The sequence below is a fragment of the Triticum urartu genome, unplaced genomic scaffold, assembly GCF_056163025.1.
Source record: "Triticum urartu cultivar PI428250 unplaced genomic scaffold, HENAU_Tu73 scaffold1316, whole genome shotgun sequence".
In the NCBI taxonomy this organism is placed as follows: Eukaryota; Viridiplantae; Streptophyta; class Magnoliopsida; order Poales; family Poaceae; genus Triticum; species Triticum urartu.
The window spans coordinates 1-12,500 of record NW_028259783.1 but is presented as its reverse complement, the minus strand read 5'-3'; positions in this window follow the sequence as shown (position 1 = coordinate 12,500).

Below are 12,500 nucleotides of genomic sequence, written 5' to 3'. Positions count from 1 at the left end.
CCATATTAGGGTATTTACACAGAGGAATGGAAAAAATCGCGGAAAACCGAACTATTATACAATACTTACCTTATGTAACAAGGATATAGAGAGATTGTAGAAAGGGGATAGGATAGTTATTTTTGCAAGAGACTTGTTGTAAATTCCTTAACTTAAGAAAGAAAAAAGAATAAAAACACAGATACATAACATAAAAAAAAGAATAAATAAGACGAGATTCGACCTCCCCCTACATATTTAATTTCCTCTCCTATACAAAAACTAGCAAGACCCACTCCATTGGTAATTCCATCAATAACACCCTTATCAAAAAACTCCGTGAGTTCGGTTAACCCTCTTATACCGAGGGTAAAGACCCTAGTATAGAAAATATCTATATAACCACGATTATATGACCAACTGTATATATTTTTTTTTACTTGATCTAAAAATTCTTTTTTAGGATTTCCTTTGTAAAAAGAGTTTATTAAATCCAAATTCTGAAAAAAAGAATAAGCGGATCCATAGAAGATATATGCTATGAATAAACCAAAGATAGCTAGACTTACAGAAGAAATTGCATTAGTAATAAATTCATATGAATTTACAAAAGAATTAGAACTTTCCTGGGTAAAGTTTATTGAGGGAGTTAACCACTTTGATAATATGGTTAACTCTGCTATTCCATTACCAATTCCTCCATTATCAAAAGAGATTCCTATGAATCCAATGAACAAAGTGAAAAGTAGTAATATAAGAAGAGGAAATAACATAGTATTTCCCGTTTCATGCGGATAGGCAAAAGTTTTTTTAGCCCCAAAAGACGTAGTAAAGGATCCTATCCTATTTCTTGTATTACCTTGAATTTTTGGTATATTTTGTGAAAAAAAAGAAACTCCACTCTTCGTTGTTGATAAAACGAAATCCCTATTCACTCCTTTGGGTATCCTTTTTCCCCATAAGGATATTGAATACAAGGAACTCTCTTTAGTGCTACTGTAATTTTGAAAATGAACACGCAAATACCCATCAAATGTAAGTAAATATATCCGAAACATATAAAAGGCAGTTAATCCTGCAGTAAAGGAGGCTATTATTCCAAAAAAGGGCGAATACAACCAACTATTACTAAGGATTTCATCTTTGGACCAGAAGCAAGCAAGAGGTGGAATACCACAAAGAGAAAGTGTACCCCATAAAAAAGTAGTTCTTGTGATTGGAATGTATTTTCTTAAACCGCCCATAAGAACCATATTTTGACTTTTATCTGGTGAATATCCAACAAGAGGTTCCATTGAATGAATAACGGATCCGGATCCCAAGAACAATAAAGCTTTTGAATAAGCATGAGTGATCAAATGGAATAAAGCAGCTTGATAAGAACCTATACCTAGAGCTAACATCATATAACCCAATTGAGACATTGTAGAATAGGCTAAGCTTCTTTTAATATCTCTCTGAGCAAGAGCTAAAGTAGCTCCTAAGAATAGTGTTATTGTACCTACTAAAGAAATAAAACTCATTATCAAAGGTAAAGATATGAAAAGAGGAAGAAGTCGAGCTAGAAGAAAAATTCCCGCAGCAACCATAGTTGCTGCGTGTATAAGAGCCGAAATAGGAGTGGGCCCTTCCATAGCATCGGGTAACCATACGTGAAGAGGGAATTGTGCGGATTTCGCAACTGCACCAAGGAATAATAAAAAAGCACACAAAGTAGTAAGTAAAGAGTTAATTCCATTATTAGGAATCCAGTTATTAGCTATTTTGAACAAATCCCTAAACTCTAAACTACCTGTTATCCAAAAAAAACCTAAAATTCCTAATAATAGACCAAAATCCCCTACACGATTAGTTACAAAAGCTTTTTGACAAGCACTCGCTGCGATTGGTCGTGTAAACCAAAAGCCTATCAATAAATAAGAACACATTCCCACGAGTTCCCAAAAAAAATAAATTTGTATCAAATTGGAGCTAGTAACCAATCCCAACATGGAAGTATTGAAAAAACTTATATAAACAAAAAATCTCAAATATCCTTCATCGTGAGACATATAACCATCACTATAAATAAGAACCAGGATTCCTACAGTAGTAATTAGTATTAACATAATAGAAGTAAGTGGGTCAATCAAGTATCCAAATTCTAAAGAAAAATCATTATTGACGGTCCAAGACCATAGATATTGATAGATCGAACTTCCATTTATTTGTTGAATAGACAGTTGAACTGAGAATACCATAGCTATACTTAAGAGTAAAACACTAGGAAAAGCCCATATGCGACGAAGATTTTTTGTTGCTGTCGGAATAAGAATAAGGCCAAATCCCATTGACATAATAACTGGAAGTGGGAGAAGAGGGATTACCCATGCATATTGATATGTATGTTCCATAAGAAAAGAAATTGCAATTTTTACTTCAATTTTTACTTCAATTTTTCTATAAAATTGTTTCCGATTCACCAAACCAATTCTTATCTCTTTCTGAAAGAATAAATAAAAAGAATAAGAAAAAATACTGAAATTCTTAATTTTTCCAAAATTTATCTCATTGAAATAATTAAAAATTAAGAATGGGTTTAGTTGGTTAAATTAAAAAAGTTAATAAAATAACTAGGTAACGAAGTTATTTTATTAACTAAATAAAGATATTTATAAAAATAAAAAAAAAAAAGTGGAATCATTTTACTTTCTATTCATAATTCATTTTTATATTTCTTTAAAACAAAGATGAAACAGCTCTCTTGTTCCATAATTAACTGATTGAGTGAATTCCAATGAAAACCTATGTTTATAAGAAATTATCGAATAGTCCTTACTTCATATAGAACTAAAATTCTAATGACTATAAATTACCTAAGTTTTAGAATGTCTTGTTTAAGAGACTCAGTATTTTTTGTTTTGATTGGAATTCCTTTCCTTTATGGAATACCATTCTGAACTTAATTAACTATTTTCATTTTCCCTTCTTTTTATCCCCCCGTCTTATCTTATATGGGGGATAGGCTTCCATACCATATATCTATATATGGAGTATACTTGATATATAAATAGATATAAATAGATTTAAATGAGAAACCCTTCTATATATTCTATATTATTAAAAAAAAAGTATAAAATATATAAAGAAAAAATGTTAAAAAATTCTTGTTGTCTTATCCGCATTAGACAAAATGAAGTAAAAAATAATTCAAAATTTAAGTATCTTTCAGTATCTAAGTATAAATACTAATAAAAAGAAGAAAGAAGGATTGATTTGCAGCAATAGATGTCTTTCACATACAACTAGAAAAAAGTAATTTCCTTTTTGAATGGCAGTTCCAAAAAAACGTACTTCAATGTCAAAAAAGCGTATTCGTAAAAATATTTGGAAGAAAAAGACTTATTTTTCCATAGTACAATCTTATTCTTTAGTAAAATCAAGATCATTTTCGAGCGGTAATGAGCATCCAAAACCAAAGGGTTTTTCTGGGCAACAAACAAATAATAAGATTTTGGAATAATATGAATTGACTTATCAAAAAAGAATTCCAATTATTTAATAATTTGGATTCTTCTTTGAATGTACTTTTATGTGTCGAATTACTCGGTACAATATTCTTAGAACAAAAAACCCCTCTTATCTTATATATACAAGAAAAAAAAAGTTTTGTTTGGTATACTGTGTGCTAAGTATTCTTTTCCTATCAATGAACTTTTCATAATTTTCCTAATAGAATCCTCATATTCTATTAGGAAAATTATGAAAAGTGGAGTATTCTTACAATAGGACTTACAACTTCCACCTATCTTCTCCAAAATCATAAGGTTAGTAAATCTTATTAATAAGAGCATAAAGACTTTCATTCTAGAAATTTTTAAAAAATCCAAAAAGCCTTTTCTATTTATCCATTTTATTTTAATTTCATCATTAAATAGAAACCCTTTTGGATTTTTTTTCATTGTATTGAAAGAATTTTCAAAAATGTAAAGGGGAAATTAATTAGAAAAAATTAGTTCTATAATTGCAAGTTAGAAAAAAGAAGTTCCAACTCTTTCAAGCAGTGTTTGTGTTTCTATTGGGCAAAGCAAGAGTTTATTGTAAAAAAAAAAAAATGGAAACGATACTACCAAACGAAGTCTATTTTAATGAAAACTCTAATGTTCCTAAATTTTATGGACTTTCCCAATATCGACGATTCCCAAGATAATAGCTATTATTCTTTTAAGTTACCTATTATTTGAAGTTAGCCGCCATGGTGAAATTGGTAGACACGCTGCTCTTAGGAAGCAGTGCTCAAGCATCTCGGTTCGAATCCGAGTGGCGGCATTCTTGAAAAAGAATACAATAGATTAGAAATCAATTCGAAATTTACAATTTTGTAATGGGACCTTCCCCTTATGCTATTTGCAACTTTAGAACATATACTAACTCATATCTCTTTCTCAACGATTTCAATTGTGATTACGATTCATTTTATAACCTTATTAGTTCGTGAACTTGGAGGATTACGCGATTCGTCAGAAAAAGGAATGATAGTTACTTTTTTCTCTATAACAGGATTCTTAGTTTCTCGTTGGGCTTCCTCGGGACATTTTCCATTAAGTAATTTATATGAGTCATTGATCTTCCTTTCATGGGCCCTGTATATTCTTCATACCATTCCTAAAATACAGAACTCTAAAAATGATTTAAGCACAATAACTACGCCAAGTACTATTTTAACGCAAGGCTTTGCCACATCGGGTCTTTTAACTGAAATGCATCAATCCACGATACTAGTACCTGCTCTACAATCTCAGTGGTTAATGATGCATGTCAGTATGATGTTATTAAGCTATGCAACTCTTTTGTGCGGATCCTTATTATCTGCCGCTATTCTAATCATTAGATTTCGAAATAATTTCCATTTCTTTTCTAAAAAGAAAAAAAATGTTTTAAATAAAACATTTTTCTTTAGTGATATTAAATATTTTTATGCAAAAAGAAGTGCTTTAAAAAGAACCTCTGTCCCTTCATTTCCAAATTATTACAAATATCAATTAACGGAGCGTTTGGATTCTTGGAGTTATCGTGTCATTAGCCTAGGATTTACCCTTTTAACCGTAGGTATTCTTTGTGGAGCAGTATGGGCTAATGAGGCCTGGGGATCCTATTGGAATTGGGATCCTAAGGAAACTTGGGCATTTATTACTTGGACCATATTCGCAATTTATTTACATAGTAGAACAAATCCTTGGAAGGGTACGAATTCTGCACTTATAGCTTTGATAGGATTTCTTATAATTTGGATTTGTTATTTTGGTATAAATCTATTAGGAATAGGCTTACATAGTTATGGTTCGTTTACATTAACACCTAAATGATTACATAAAATAAAACCTTCATGAAATGAAGGTTTTTACTTTTATGTTTTATTTGAGAACCCCTTGAACGCCTTATCAAAGGGTTCTCAAAAATTCGAGATAGATCTAATTATACTTTTTTACTTATTTCTGCATTATATACTTTTTTACTTATTTCTGCATTAATAGAGCAGACGAGTAAAAAAAAGCAAACCTATTTAGGATAATAATTGGATAAGAGAGCCTCTACCCTGTCAACGGATAGGGAGAGAACAAAATCTGGATAAATACCAATTCCTATTACTGGTAAAAAGATACAGATTAAAATAAAGAGTTCTCGTGGTCCAGAATCCACAAAATTTGCGTTTGGAACATTAAATAGCTTGTATCCATAGAACATCTGGCGTAACATAGATAATAAATAAATAGGAGTTAATATCATTCCAATTGCCATTACAAAAGTAATTAGTGTTTTTGGCATTAACAGAAATTTTGGACTAGTAATTAGTCCAAAAAATACTACTAATTCTGCGACAAAACCACTCATTCCTGGTAAGGCAAGAGAAGCCATTGAAAAGCTACTAAACATGGTAAAAATTTTAGGCATTGGGATAGATATTCCCCCCAGTTCTTCGAGATAAACAAGACGCATTCTATCAGAAGCGGTTCCTGCCAAGAAAAAAAGTGTAGCACCAATAAATCCATGGGATAATATTTGTAAAATAGCTCCATTGAGTCCAATGTTGGTTATGGAACCAATTCCTATAATTATGAAACCCATGTGAGATACAGAGGAATAAGCTATTCTTTTTTTGAAATTTCGTTGACCAAGAGAAGTTGAAGCTGCATAGATTATTTGGATCGCTCCTATTATTACTAACCAGGGCGAAAATAGATAATGAGCATGAGGTAACAATTCCATGTTGATCCGAATCAATCCATATGCTCCCATCTTTAATAATATTCCCGCTAAAAGCATACATGTACTATAATGTGCTTCCCCATGGGTATCTGGTAACCACGTATGTAGGGGTATAATCGGCAATTTGACAGCATAAGCAATAAGGAAGCCAAAATATAAAAGTATTTCCAAGGTTGCAGGGTATGATTGATTAATTAATCTTTCCAAATCTAATCCTGGTTCGTTGGAACCATATAAGCCCATACCCAGAACTCCGATTAAGAAAAAAATGGAACCGCCTGCAGTATACAAAATAAACTTTGTAGCTGAATATAGACGCCTCTTCCCCCCCCACATGGATAAAAGTAAGTAAACAGGAATTAATTCTAACTCCCACATGATAAAAAAAAGTAAAAGGTCTCGCGAAGAAAATAATCCTATTTGACCACTATACATTGCGAGCATCAGGAAATAGAATAATCGCGAATTCCGTGTAATTGGCCAAGCTGCTAAAGTAGCTAAAGTAGTGATAAATCCTGTCAATAAAATAGATCCTAATGAAAGTCCATCGATTCCCAATCTCCAGTGGAAATCGAAGACATCTATCCATTTATAATCCTCCTTTAATTGGATTAAGGGATCCTCCAGTTGGAAATGATAACAGAACGCATAAGTCATTAGAAGGAATTCTAATAAACAAATAGATATAGTATACCACCTAACGACTTTGTTTCCCTTATGAGGTAAAAAGAAAATTAATGAACCTGCAAATATCGGCAAAACAACAAGTATTGTTAACCAAGGAAAATAACTCATGATAAAGTGATAAAGACAAGATACGTTTTGACCAGAAAAGCCCGTGCTCGATTATTTCGAGCACAGGCTTCTTCGGTAAAGAGGAATCAGACGATTCGAGTGAAGTTTTTTGTAACGTATCAATAAGATAGAGCCATGCTACGTGTTGTTTCAGGCCCTAAATAAACGCGGACACTTAAAAAATCTGTCGGGCAGGCAGATTCACATCTCTTACAACCCACACAATCTTCGGTTCTCGGCGCGGAAGCAATTTGCTTGGCTTTACATCCATCCCAGGGTATCATTTCTAATACATCTGTTGGACAAGCTCGTACACATTGAGTGCATCCTATACATGTATCGTAAATTTTTACGGAATGTGACATTGGATCTATAAATTTTTCTTTTCAACATAAAATTTTTCGATCTGGTAAAAATGAAATTAGTACTATAATGAGTCATATGTATTGTAGACACCAGACGAAGCAATGGTTTATCCAAACTTCAAAAAAAAAAATCTATTTTTTAATCTGTTTGTGAGAAAGCGTGAAGAGAGCCAAGAGACTTTAATTTTGGATTTCAACAATAAATAAGAAATAAGAAAGAATTTTACGAATTGTACAGACGAATTCGAATTAGCCAATAAATTGGCTATCGTCTTTTCAATATAAATTATTGCAATATTCAAATTGCAATATCAATGAATTACAAATACAAAAATTCATTTAAGTGAAAAAGAATACTATGCAATAATCTACTAAAAAAAATGGATATTCTCAAATAATACTAAGAAAATAGTATTGATTTCTATTTATTTTAATATGTGCGCCTTTGTTTAGAGGATTCTATGTCTAATTATTCAAAAGTCTAATTATTCAATAAATTAGATTGATTGATACGAGTGGATTTCCTATTACGATGGATGGAAGAAAGAATGGATAGTCCAATAGCGGCTTCAGCAGCTGCAAGGGCTATAACAAAAATTGCGAAAATATCTCCTTTTAATTGGCGACTATCAAATAGATCAGAAAATGTTACGAGATTTAGATTAATTGAATTCAGTATAAGTTCAAGACATATTAGAGCTCTAACCATGTTTCGGCTTGTGATCAATCCATAGATACCAATCGAAAATAAATAGACACTCAAAAAAAGTACATGCTCAAACATCATTAACTAACTCCTTATCAATCTCGATTCATTTCAATATGAGGGCAAGAATTGAACCGATTCAATTAATTACAATAGAACAATTACACAACAAAAGAAAAAAAAAAAAAAAAAAAAGGAGGTATTTGTTGGCAGTAGATGGATTTTACTAAATCAAAATTGTGATTCTTTAGTTATTTATTTTAGATTTGCAATTCTTATAATTTGTACTTTTTCTAAGTTTTCTTATTGCCGAGCCATAGTAATTGCACCTATTAAAGAAACTAGAAGAATTATGGAAATGAGTTCAAACGGAAGATAAAAATCGGTTGCTAAATGAATTCCAATTTGTTGAACATTATTTATGAGACCCTGTTCTACTATTTGGTTTGATCTTGTAGTCCAAAGAATTCCATACCACGACGTATCTGGGATAGTAGTCATTAGTGAAAAAACAATAGTTATACAAACGAGTGAAGTGAACCCATCTCCAATAGTCCAATAATTCTTATCTTTAGACCATTCTGAGCCATTTACGAACATTACAGCGAATATGATCAAGACATTTATGGCTCCCACATAAATAAGAAGTTGTGCGACAGCTACAAAGTAGGAATTTAATAAAAAATAGAATAAGGATATACAAACAAGAACTAATCCCAGCGAAAAGGCAGAATAAATGGGGTTGGTAAGTAATACTACTCCTAGACCCCCTAGTAGAAGAACAAATCCCCCAAATAGCATAAGAATCTCATGTATTGGTCCAGGTAAATCCATTATGGATAAAAAGAAATTAATAGTATAAAATTTTTCATGAACTGACTAAAACTAAAGGATTCAAGGAAGGAAAAAAGGATTAGGGTATTTTTTTGTGTATAAACTTATAGTTATAAATTATATTATATCACGAAAATCTAGTCTGATTTAAAATAAGAAATAATTTCCAATAAGCAGTAGTTTTTCGTTTTTCTTTATAGTTTAATTTTAAAGTTTAATAAAGAATTATTAGATTTTTATAACAGAAAGACAAAATCAAAGTTTAGTAATCAGTAATCGTTCTTGAATTCGAAGATTTTTCTTTGTTTATTTTACTTTCAGACGAATTCCTAATTGTTTGAATTGTGTAATCTCCCATTATGGAGATTGGTAACCGACTTAAAGCAATTTGATTGTAATTCAATTCATGACGATCATAGGTAGAAAGTTCATATTCTTCAGTCATTGATAAACAGCTTGTTGGACAGTACTCAACACAATTGCCACAAAATATACAAACTCCGAAATCAATACTATAATTAAGCAATTGTTTTCTTTTAATATCCTTTTCAAATCTCCAATCCACAACGGGTAAATCTATCGGACATACGCGAACACATACTTCACAAGCAATACATTTATCAAATTCAAAGTGGATTCGCCCTCGGAAACGCTCTGGTGTAATTGATTTTTCATAAGGGTAGTGAATCGTTATAGGTAAACGATTTGTGTGGGATAAGGTAGTTATGAAACTTTGACCTATGTACCTTGTAGCACGTATTGTTTGTTGACCATAACTCATGAACCCAGTTACCATAGGGAACATATTCATTCTAAATATCTATGAAAAAGATATGTTTCTTTCTCTTGTTTGAGAGAGCTTTTGTGTTGAAAATATTCTTACTATTATTGTATTATCTTATTTATAGTGAAACAAGTTGAGAAGAGGTTGTTAATAAGAGATTGCCCAGGGAAATAGGTAAAAGAAATTTCCATCCAAGATTTAATAACTGATCCATTCTCATCCTCGGTAAAGTCCATCTTATTGTGATAGAAATGAAGAGAAATAAATAAGCTTTAGTTAATGTAATAAATATACCCATTGTCATTTCCAAAATTCCAACTGCTTTATTCATTTGGAAAAAATCAAAAAAGGATATATAGGGAATAGATAAATTCCACCCGCCCAAGTAGAGAACTGTTACAAATAAAGAAGAAACTAATAAATTTAGGTAAGAAACAAGATAAAATAAACCATATTTGATACCGGAATATTCAGTTTGGTAACCTGCTACTAATTCTTCCTCCGCTTCTGGTAAATCAAAGGGTAATCTTTCACATTCTGCCAAAGAAGAAATTAAAAAAACCAGAAAACCTATAGGCTGACGCCAAATATTCCATCCAAAAAAACCGTATTTTGACTGTGCTTCAACTATATCAACTGTACTTGAACTGTTAGATAATCATAGTCGGTGATAACATCACAGTTCCCACCGCTATTTCAAAACCGTACATGAAACCTTAGCTTCATACGGCTTCTCTATGATCAGAAAAAGGAAAGGACTGTTTTGTTCCTAGCCCCGGGGGCGTAGATAGAATTAGATAAAATAAAATAGATTTGAAAGTCCTAAATTAGACCAAAGGAATTCCGTCTGCTAGAATAAGAAAAAGCGCTTCCGAATTGATCTCATCCTTTATAATATAATGAAAATTTTTCTTTGTTCAGTAATAACTTAATCTTGGAATAAAACACTTGTTACTTGTTATAGGAATTCAATTAATAAATGGAAAGAGTTGGGTATTAGTTCATGAGCAATTCTGCATGAATATGGATAGAGGAAGGAAATAATGAAAATTTTTTCTAGTGCACTCCATATCTTTTTTACTATTCTTCTTTCCCCAGGGAGGGGGTATTTAAAAAGAAAAAATGGATAAAGGGTTAATTCGTTCTTGATAGCCATTTCCTTAACAAGTGAATGGGAACATACTCTGGATCGGAATCCGAAGAAAGTACTACTTGATAATTTCTACAAATTGCAAGTCCTTATTATGATTCCTTTTATGGGCAAAAATCTCTAATGTTTTAGATTTTCCATTACTAATCCTTTATGTACTTTAGTGTTCCTAACCCTTCACTAACTTTTGGTGGATTCTTCTTATGGATTATTAAGTTATAGTAATAACTAGGAGTATTCTAGTAATGGAATTCCATATCGTGAATCCTTTATTCTTGGCCGCTTCAAGATATGATGACTAATTAAAAAATATCAACCTTGGGATAAAGAGTTTACACTGCTTATGTTTACTTCCACTTTTTTCTTGTACGTAGGAAATGAGATTTTTTCTTTTTACTACAAATTTATAAGCTGTTTTGTTTCACTCATATAGCTATCTAGTTTAACTTACCAACCCAAATACTAAATAAGAAAAGGAATATAAATAGTTAATGGATTTTATAGGAAAAAGATCTATTTTAACGAATCACACGTAGAGATATTGCTAGCACACAAAAAGTTAATGGTATTTCATAACTAATGGATTGAGCAGCAGCTCGTAGACCGCCTGAAAAAGAATATTTATTATTTGAGCTATATCCTGCCATAAGAAGACCAATAGGAGCTATACTTGAAATGGCAATCCATAAAAAAACACCAATACTAAGATCGGCTAAAACAAAATGATATCCCAAAGGGATAACTAAAAAACTTAATAAAACTGATATGACTGCTATAGAGGGTCCAATGCTAAATAAAGAAATATCTCCTCGGGATGGCAGAATATCTTCTTTAAAAAGTAGCTTAGTCCCATCTGCTATAGCTTGAAGCAGGCCCAGGGGGCCAGCATATTCAGGACCAATACGTTGTTGTATCGACGCAGATATTTCTCTTTCTAACCACACAATTACGAGTACCTCTATTGTTATTCCCAAAAGGAGGGTCAAAATGGGTAGAATCGATATCAGTCCATAGACTTCTTTTAATAATTCCAATTTCGAAAAAGAATTGATAGTTTCTACCTCTACCCTATCTATTATCATTTCAACGATCAACTTCCCCCATAATGATATCTATACTACCTAATATCGTCATGATATCAGCCAATTTCATTTTTTTAACTAGCTGAGGAAGAATTTGCAAATTAATAAACCCGGGTGGACGGATTTTCCATCTCCAGGGGAAAAGGCTATCATCTCCTACTAGATAAATCCCTAATTCACCTTTTGGGGCTTCTACTCTTACATAAAGCTCTTGTCTTGACAATTCAAAATTGGGCGAAGGTTTTTTACCAAGAAATTTATACTCAAAATCATTCCATTCAGAATTATTTTCTTTCTTAAAGCGTCGGACTTCTAAATTTTCATAAGGTCCTCCAGGAATTTTTTCTACAGCTTGTTGAATTATTTTGATGGATTCCCTCATTTCACCAATTCGTACTAAATAGCGAGCTAACGAATCCCCTTCTTTTTGCCATTGGACTTTCCAATCAAATTGGTTGTAAGACTCATAAGGATCTACTTTACGAAGATCCCATTGTATTCCAGAAGCTCGTAACATCGGTCCCGATAAGCCCCAATTTACTGCTTCTTCTCCGCTAAT